Genomic DNA, 9,296 nt, shown 5'->3' on the forward strand with positions numbered 1-9,296 from the left:
AGGAACCCATGTCAGCCCAGGGACCCCTATTCCATCAGCACAGGGATCCCACACCCTCACCTGTGAATCCAGAGATGCTCGGCATTGGATATAGCCTCAGCCACAGCGCACCTCCCCCATATCATGATCCGGAAACCCATTTTACCCCGACTGCAGGGCCCCAAGCCTGCACACTGCACCTCAACTCAGGGATCCCAGGCAGAGATCCCAGATCAGAAACTTTCAGGACCTCAGGACACCCCTACTTTTCAGTGGGATTAGAAACAGATAGGGGAGAGGAGTGTCAGGGCAAGGGCTAGGGCTGAGGTTGCAGTTATAGTTGGGGTGAGGGTTAGCTTAGGTTAGTGCTGGGGTGCAGTTTGCAGTTGGGGTTCAGGTTGAGTTATGCTTAGATGAGGTCTAGGGGAGCTAGAGTTGGGGTTGTGTTCAGCTTTGGGACAGACTTTAGGTTTGTTTGGGGTACAGGTCAGGGTTGTGGTAAAATGTACATTTGAGGTTGTGTTTGGGCCAGAATCTGATTACCTCAGAGGTGTGGAGAGTGTTAGGGTTGGGATTAGATGAGGCCTAGTATATGGTTGTGCTGAGTTCTGGGTTTAGTTTAGGTTAGGTTTTAGGCAAGGGCTAAGATAGGTTTAGGGTTAGGATGGGTTTGGTTAGGGTTAGAGGCCAGGTCAGGCTTAGTTCTTTTTTAGGGCAGGGATTTGATCCCAACACTCCTGGCAGGTCTCAGTTCCCAGAGTCTCAGCGGTTACATCTGAGGACCCCTGATCCTTCTGTGGACCCAGCTGCAAGCCAGCCCCCAGCTCGTCCTTCTGCAGGACCTGCCCTGCCCAGTGTCCAGGCCCCATGAGTGCACACATTTCCTTGGACAACAGCTCGAAGGAGGACTCATCAGGAGCCAGGCAGAACCCCAAGGTAGATGCATAGAGGGAAAGAAGGGGCCAGGGCACCAGTGGTATTGCAGGCAGAGGGATGAGCCTATGGGATGGGGCGCTAAATCCCAGGGAGAACTGGCCTCCTGTCACAGTGATGACAGAAGAGAGCTGGGCCAACCATGCTCCCAGTTCACCGGCATGTGGAAAGAGGGACAGTCAGCTTCCCCAGAGACACCCGGGCCTGGCAGGGCCTTGCAAGCACCTTGGCAGAAAGGGGAGCCTCCATCTGTGCCCTGTACTAGCAGATGACACGGAGTCTCTTTTCTCCAGGTCACAGATGCTTTCAAGGACATTTCCAGATATGTCCCCAAGGAACAGTGGGCCAACATGGGAGAGTTTCAGAAAACACCCTACGGCAGTGTGAAAAACAACTGTAGCGAGATGCTCTCTGTAGGTGAGAAGAGATTGTGTGCCGCCCAGCCTAGGGCACGAAAGCAGGCCTCCCTGCAGGCCCCTGTCTCACAGTTCTGTGTGAGGGCAGCGTGCAGCCCCCTTTCCTGAGGAGTCAGGGGTCCAGGGAAGCTCTGTTCTTGGGCTCAGGAGGCTGGGGAGATAGCTCAGTAGAATAAGTGCTTGCCTGGCTAGTGCAAGGACCTGAGTTCAATACCCAGTTTGGAAAAAAAAAATGTTGGGCTCAGGGCAGAGCTAAGAGCTGCGCTAGCCACTCACAGAAGCTGTCTCCACTCCCCGGCCCGCCTGTCCTTTGTGTCTTTCCACAGCCAGTGCCTCTGTCCCTCCTCCCAAGATGTCCTTCCCCTCCACACAGAAGCTTTGGGTCCTTCCCAGGTCTGACAGCTCAACAGCCAGCTTTGCTACAGCATGGAAGGCGAACCAATCAAGCTCCGCTGGATGACTCTGAGGATTCTGATGCAGAATGGACAACTCGGTGGCCAGGTGAGGTAGGGACTCACAGGTCAGCTCAGAAGTAAGGCCAGGCCACCTAGAAAGCACATTGTGGATGGTCCTGAGCTGTGATGTGGCCTTTGGGTGGGCAAGCTGGACAGACCAGCGGGGCCGCCTGCTGGGCCGTGTGAGCGGCTTGCGGGAATTTGGCTTCCAACACACACTTGGATCTCAGCCACATAGGGCCCCTGGGGACTTGAGCGCTTCTCATAGACTCTCTGAGCTTCTAAATGTCAATCAATAATAAGCATAAGAAACCATAGCCCACATGTCATCTGAGAGGAGTAAGGATGATATAAAATAAAGGATGCATACTTGCACGCTGTCCCCCACAGCCATCTGTGGCAACAGCTCCACACATCCTTAGTGCTACCTGACCAGGTATTTCTGCCCTGTGGGCTGCATGTGGCCCTCAACAGGTAGAAATGTGACCTGAAGGTTATGCAGGGATTTAGAGGATAGGGATGGATAGGAGACAGTTGGATACAAGGATATTTCATGGTTTCTGAGGATAAAGGGATAGACACCCCAGATGACCCACTTCAGTCTTGTTCTGTCCTTCCCCTTAGAACACAGGAGAAGGGTTGTTGAGTAGAAGTTGTACACCGTGCGACAAGGAAATGGCCCTGCATATGAGGAGGTCAGTGAGCCCCAGGACGATGACTTCCTGTGTAATTGCCCCTCTTGGCCTGATCCCAAAGGACAAGGCAAGGTTAGGTGTGCACACAGTCACTTGGGGCTCAAGGCGCCCCTCACTCTAGGCACAAGCAGTGGAGAATGGAGAGCAGAGGGAGGGGTGTGGGCTCACCCTGAAGCTCCCTATAAGGAGGAATACACACGGATTATACAGTTCCTAATCCCCACCACACTCCCCTCAGATTGTGAGAAGTGCAAGACCAACTTCATCGACAGTTGTCCCACTCATGGGCCCCCTATGTTCATGAAGGACAGCATGGTGGACGTGGGGCTTATGGACTGCTCAGTGCACACTCTGCCCCCCGTGCTGAGGAAAGGACCTTTGAGCATCCCAGGGGCTGGGCTTGGGAGTCTGGAATGGGAAGTCCACCCTACCTGTGGATCTGCACTTTGGCCCCTACGAGGGTCAGATCACAGAGGATGAAGAGGCAGGCCACAGCGGTTATGCCTGGATGGTGAGGGGTCTTCCTTCCCCATCTTCTGGCACCCCAAGGCTCTCCAGTGTCCCTCTGCTCCATAGGCTTGGCTGCGCCGCTCAGCTCTATGTCCTGAGTCACCTTGGCAGGATGACGAAATCACTGGTGGAGGATAAGATGCTGAGTGGGACAGAGTGCACAGAAATGGAGTAGATACAGCCTTCTGGCCTCTGCCTACCTGGGCAACCCTTGCCCACCTGCAGATGTTGGGCGTGGGGGTTACAGTAGCCTCAGGTAGAGCTGGCGGCTGTCGTCCCACCCAAATGAGGACAGTAACTCCTTTTCCCAAAACACAGATCGCCAAGGGGAGACATAGCTACAAGTACGTGGACAGCAAGGACACATCCCACGCCAACTGGATGAGGTGAGGACACCAGGCTTCCTGGTTCCACAAGGACATCTGACCCTCACTAGCCCGATTCCTTCCCTTCTCATCCCTGATTGCTACCCTCCCACTTAGAAAGTGGAGTTCCCTTCTGACCAGAGTCTCTGTCGCTGTAGAGGGCCTGAGGCAGAGCACATGGGAGGTTTCAGTGCAGGAATATTTCACTGTAATTTGGTGTTTCTTCAACAAGTACAGAGCAGGAAGGGAAGTGAAAGCAAGGGACCTTCAAGCTGAGAGGGATTAGAGACTCTGAAAATAGTCCTGAGCCTGGGGAGAAGTAGACTGCACGAATGTAAGGACTCCCTATGCTGACTGCCTAAGTGATTTGAGAGAGGGGCTCTTGCTTCAGCAGAGAGGCTAGGGGATAGGGACACACTGATGCCATTCTGAGTCATGGTACTAAGGCAGACAGGATTGTCTTCAGGCAGGAGGGAAAGGCAGCAACCTCTCTGGGCAGGTGATGGGGGAATTTCTCAGGATGACTTGGGCCAGGGTGGACTGGTAGAGGCTACCCCAGAAGCAGAATCCTTCCCTGGCACCAACTTCCAAAGGAAACGCCACACTGATTTACCCTTTAGAAATGCGAAGGGTCACTGCGTTTTATGCCCAGCTAGGTGTTTGTGAAGTCTGGGATGGGCCATGGAACATTGGGTACTTAGGTGGGGGAGAACAGGAGGACTCAGAGCTCAGTGGTCACAGGCCCTGTGGAAGAGACCCAGGTGAGAACAGCAGGTGCCACCAGGAGTAGGGGCGGTGCCAGAACAGGGAGGTGTCTACCACTCCAGGGATGGATGGACACTGATGTGATGGGGACACAAAAGGAATCAGCTATTTCCTTCCTTTCCACCCTGAACCCCAGGTATGTGAACTGTGCCTGCATTGAGGAGGAGCAGAACCTTGTGGCCTTTCAGTACCACGGGCAGATCTTCTACCACACCTGCAAGGCCATCAAGCCTGGCACTGAGCTATTGGTCTGGTATGAGAACAACTATGGCCAGAACCTCAGCCTCACATGCAGCAGCAAGTGGAAGAAACAGCATGCAGATGGGAGAGGTACGCACCCCTGGGCTTCCTTGCATGAAAGGAGGAAGCTTCTCCCTGGGAATTCCCACGCTTCCACTCATAAGAAGCTTGAGGTGCAGTCCACAGTCAGTGAAATGTCTCATGCTCAGGTTGTAAACAGACGGATATAGTTTGTATGCCTTTGACACTTAGAAAGATTTTATCCTTTAAAATGTTTCTTTGGCATCTGCTTTGCAAGCATGTAGTGCACAAACATCTAATAAATATAATGCGGGATGGTTGGAGCTCAAATAGAAGTTCTCAGCTAGGCAGTGCCCTCACAGACCTGACTTCTCCTGGCTCACACTGGTTTTTTTTTTTAATTCTCTCCAATTCCCAAATAGTGTGCATGATCTGCAGGCTGTCTCTTGTGCCAAATAGCTGTCACCTGGGTTCCTACCCTGTGCTAGGAACTGGAAACTCATAGCAAAGAAGTCGACCCCCCTGATGAGTGCTGCTGGCACTGGCTCTTGCACAGGGACACGCGCACTTGTGGGAGCTCGTGCTCAGCCGGGGCAGTGGCTGAGCCTCTGAAGAATCCCCCCAGGGAAGAGTATGCAGGAGTCTGGTGGGGCCAGCACCACATGTGCACCAGGCTGGGCAGGGCTCTCCCAGTTGGGAACAGTTAAGGTGCCTGGATATCTGTGAGCAGAGGGCTTCACACTTGGGTGGCACTTTGTGTAGCCGCTGAGAGGTGGGAAAGAGGCCAGAAGTGCACATGAGGGGCTTGTTACTCCTGCCAAGATACATGGGTGCAAACAGTTGTAGACCTGTCCATTCTATGTCCTGGGCTCATGCTTTGGCATGTTTGCAAATTAGCCCACAGAGCTAAAGCTGTAAGAGGCTGCTTCAGTCTCCAGGTGAGAGGGTGGGCGGGGTGAGGGTAGAAGACAGAGAGAAAGTGCATGACAGGGACAGACTGTGAAGTGGGACTTCTCCCGCGTTGGAAATTGCTAGGACTGGGTGACCTAGGCCCAGTGTGAGTGCTTGGCGTGAGGCCCAGGGAGGATGTATCTTCACCTGATGATTTAGGGAGCCCCGGATAGAAGAGGTTCCTGGCCATGTTGTGACTGTGGGACCCTGAGCCCTTTGGTTATGAGTGTAGGGACACTGAGCCTGTCCTGCTTCAATCCTGCTTCCTGATGGCGACCCGGGGCAAAGGGGAATCATCATGTGTGTCACTTTGCACACAATGCTCACTCTCAACACTGTTCTCAGGTGCAGCCCTCCACAGCCTCCCATAGCTATACCACTCCAAGGGGGGTGACCGGGATGGGTCTCTGTACCCTCTCCCTGGAGAAGCCAATGTGGACATTACCAAAGTCATCAACTCTGCCAGTTCTCAGTGGGATAGATCAGCAACAGAGCAGGAGTCAGGAAACGGGTCCAGGATCTGTGAGGGACCTGGGCAGAGGGCAGCCAGGGGAGACAGGGAATGACGTAGGAGATGGTGTGTTCTGGGCGGGGGCCCATGCAGCTCCTTGGGTCACAGGCCTGAGGCTGTCTGCTCTGTGCAGCGAGGGCTCAGGTCTGATTGACATGTCAGAAAGGGCTTTGGTGCTGACAGTGTGTTACAATCAGAATGGGAGAGGCAGTATGGGCCAGGCTTGGTGGGGACAATGCTTGGGGGGACTGCTTTGAGTGGGGATGGACCTGCATTGGGACAGCACTTGGTGGGACAGCCATGTGTGGGAACAGTGCTTTTGGGGACAACACTGATAGGGGACAGTGCTTGGTGGCGCCATCCCTGGGTGGGTCAGTATCTGTGGGAACAGTGCTTGTGGGGATAGTACTTAGTGGGGGAAGTGCTTAGTTGGGACAGTACATGGTAGGGATAGAACTGCATGGGGACAGCTGTGGGTGGGCATGGCCCTGTGTGTGATGGGCACATGTATGGTGCTGTCTGACTTCAGGCAATGTGAGGATTTCCTCTCTGAGCAGGAACTTCTTCTTTCAGCAGAACCAAAGGCAGAGATCCACCTGTGTCCCTTGCACTCTCTGGCCTTCTCCATTCGGAAATTCCTCAGTGGCTATATAAACCAAAGTCACCTCTCTCAGATCCACTGGGTAACAGCTACAAGCAACAGGCTCCAAGCAGAAGATGCCTGTCCGGGGGATCTGCTCTGGGAGCAGCAGCAGTGCCGTCCTCATGGCCAGAATGACGGAGGTGCAAGGGGAGAGGCCCAAGGGAGACTGAGCCCTGAGCCCCAAAGGACAAGAGAGAGTGGGACTTCAAGGGATACCCCCAACCCTCCCAAAGGCCAGATGGGGAGATCTGGGGAGAGTGAAGGGATGACAGCACAGGGGCTCAGCACAAGCCAGATGCTGCCTGTTGAGGGGGAAGCTCGCAAATTGCAACTATGAGGAGTGGAGGTGTGAGCAAGGCCCCAGTGACACATGGGAGCTCAGCAGGAACCAGCCTTCACAAGCAGGGGACAGTCGCTTTGCTTGTAGGGACTGTGGGCGGGGGTTTCATTATCAATCTCTCTTCATCAGGCACCGGAGAACACACACAGGAGAGAAGCCCTATGTTTGCAGGGACTGTGGGCGGGGCTTTAGTTGTCAGTCAAACCTCAACAAGCACAAGAGAACCCACACAGGTGAGAAGCCCTGTGTTTGCAGCGACTGTGGATGGGGCTTTAGCTTTCGATCACACTGCATCGAGCACCAGAGAACACACACAGGTGAGAAGCCCTATGCTTGCAGGGACTGTGGGCAGTGCTTTAGCCATTGATCAACCCTCATCAGACGCCAGAGAACACACAGAAGAAAAGCTCAATGCTCACAGAAATAGTCATGTACAATATAACCATATCCCAGAGCCACAGAGTAACTACTGTAACCCTACACACCGCAAGGCCAGGTCTGAAGGGTCTTCAGAAGAGACAACTAAACCCTCCCTTTCCCCCAAGTGTAAAGGGACCAGAATTTAGCAATTAAACAGATCCTGCAGATTCACAGCCAGGGATGAGGTAGACAGCAAGGGATGGTTCTGTAAATTTCAAGTGTTTTCGTCTGTGTATCTTCCTCACGATGATCCCACCGCTCTGCCTAGGTTTTGCCCTCCTGTTCTAATAAATATTTTCTCCACATGAATCCAAAGCCCAAGGCATGGTCTTCATTGCGCCCTAATCACGAACCAAGGAGCAGTTCATGTGGGCCTCGGGGAACTCACTGGAAATCCTCCCGAGACCACATCCTGGGGTCACTCTGCTTAAATGACTGGAGGATCAGTTTTACAGGCAACTGAGAAGAATCTGGGTTTGGGACAGAACCGGCTCTGGGAAGATTTCCTGTTCTGCTGGGAAGCGAGCTTCTCCCTCCCCCTTCTGCTGCCCTGTTCCCTTGGTTCCCCCTGGTCCTCTTTCGCTGTGTCCCTACCTCCTAGGCTTAGCAGTGAGAGACAGGCAGGAGTGTGTGTGCATGAGTGTGTGTGCTTTGTGTGTGCACAGCGTGCATGGACCAAGGGCGAGTGAGGTGCCCTGGCTGTGTGTGTCTGTTGATCCAGGAGGACTGTATGTGCAAGACTGCCCAGGTGTGCTATTGGTATATGCATCTCTTTTGGTTTCTGAATCTTGTGAGCTTGTCTGGCACACGTGTTTGCACAGGCTTGTGTGATACATAGGTGACACATGTGCAGATACATGTTATGTATCCTCTGTGGGTGTGGCATGGTTGACTGTTGTTTAGGAGGGCTGTGTGTGTCTTTGTGTGTCCTTCACATGCAGGTGTACACGGATTTGTATGAAGGTGTGGGCCTTGTGTGTGTGCATGTGCATTGTGTGTGCATGTGTGGGTGTGCCTGGGCATGTGCACTGGTGTTGCTGTGCCGTGAGGCTCAGGACCAGACCAGAGGGAGATGCAGCACGAGAGCCCCTGTGGAAGGCGGACAGCTGCATTCCACTACCCGACTGGGGGCCGTGCAGGTCCAGATCCCCAGCCTCATCTCGAGCTTACAACGGCATAAGTAGTTTTTCAGGAGGAAGTTCAAAAGGCACCTCACATTATACACTATAGTTGGTCACTCATATTTTTGTCATTAACTGCTAGGAAGAATTTACTTTTCCAAGAACTAAGCAGGCTACCATCATATAACATGGGGGAAGAATTAATCATTGTCTTAGAAAGGACAGAGGTGTCCTTGAGGTGATAACTCTGTAGGACTTGAACGTAAGCAAAATGGGTCAGCGAGATAGCTTGGTCGTCTATGAGCCTGCCTGCCAAGGACAAGTTCCTGGGTTCGGCCAGTGATGGCCCCACACCAAGCCATCCACCGAAACCAGGCATGCTGGCTCACACTGATAATCCCAGCGCTTGGGGAGGTTGGGACAGGAGGATCTCTGAGCCCAAACTGTATAGCAAGACCCTGTACCAAATAAATGAATGCAATTTAAAATATAGAAATGAATCTTTGAAAAGTAAGCAAAACCACCATTGGCTAAGTTGTACTTATCTCGCGCCTGGCTCTGGGAGCTCCATGGTGCCTTAAGAGTTGTAGCTCTCTGATTATAGGAATCAGCTGTTTCCTAATGTTATCCTTGAATAGTGATAGAAATAAGAACATTGCATTCCAATTACATTTCAAATAGCCCCTACATGAGTAGGATGTTTGTGAATGTGTGTGCACCCACACACGTGTGTGTATGTGTGTGACACTTGTGCATACATGCGTAGGTGTGTGCCCTGGGGTCCAACCCAGGAAGCCATGCTTCTTCCTCCAGGGACATCGTAGGTGCTCAGCCCTCTTCTCCAGATGCAAGCTGGGAATCACTGTCCTCTTTGAAAAGCTCGGGGAAGAGAAGGAAGTCGATGGCTGGTTTCCTGCCACAGTCAGCACAG

General features: G+C 52.9%; 1 pseudogene; it reads left to right on the forward strand.

Annotated features, from left to right (window-relative positions):
- Positions 1-1,262: 1,262 nt before the first annotated feature.
- On the forward strand, positions 1,263-6,624 carry LOC101576906 (annotated as a pseudogene).
- Positions 6,625-9,296: the final 2,672 nt, after the last annotated feature.

Source organism: Octodon degus, unplaced genomic scaffold (assembly GCF_000260255.1).
Source record: "Octodon degus isolate 3935 unplaced genomic scaffold, OctDeg1.0 scaffold00663, whole genome shotgun sequence".
Taxonomy (NCBI): Eukaryota; Metazoa; Chordata; class Mammalia; order Rodentia; family Octodontidae; genus Octodon; species Octodon degus.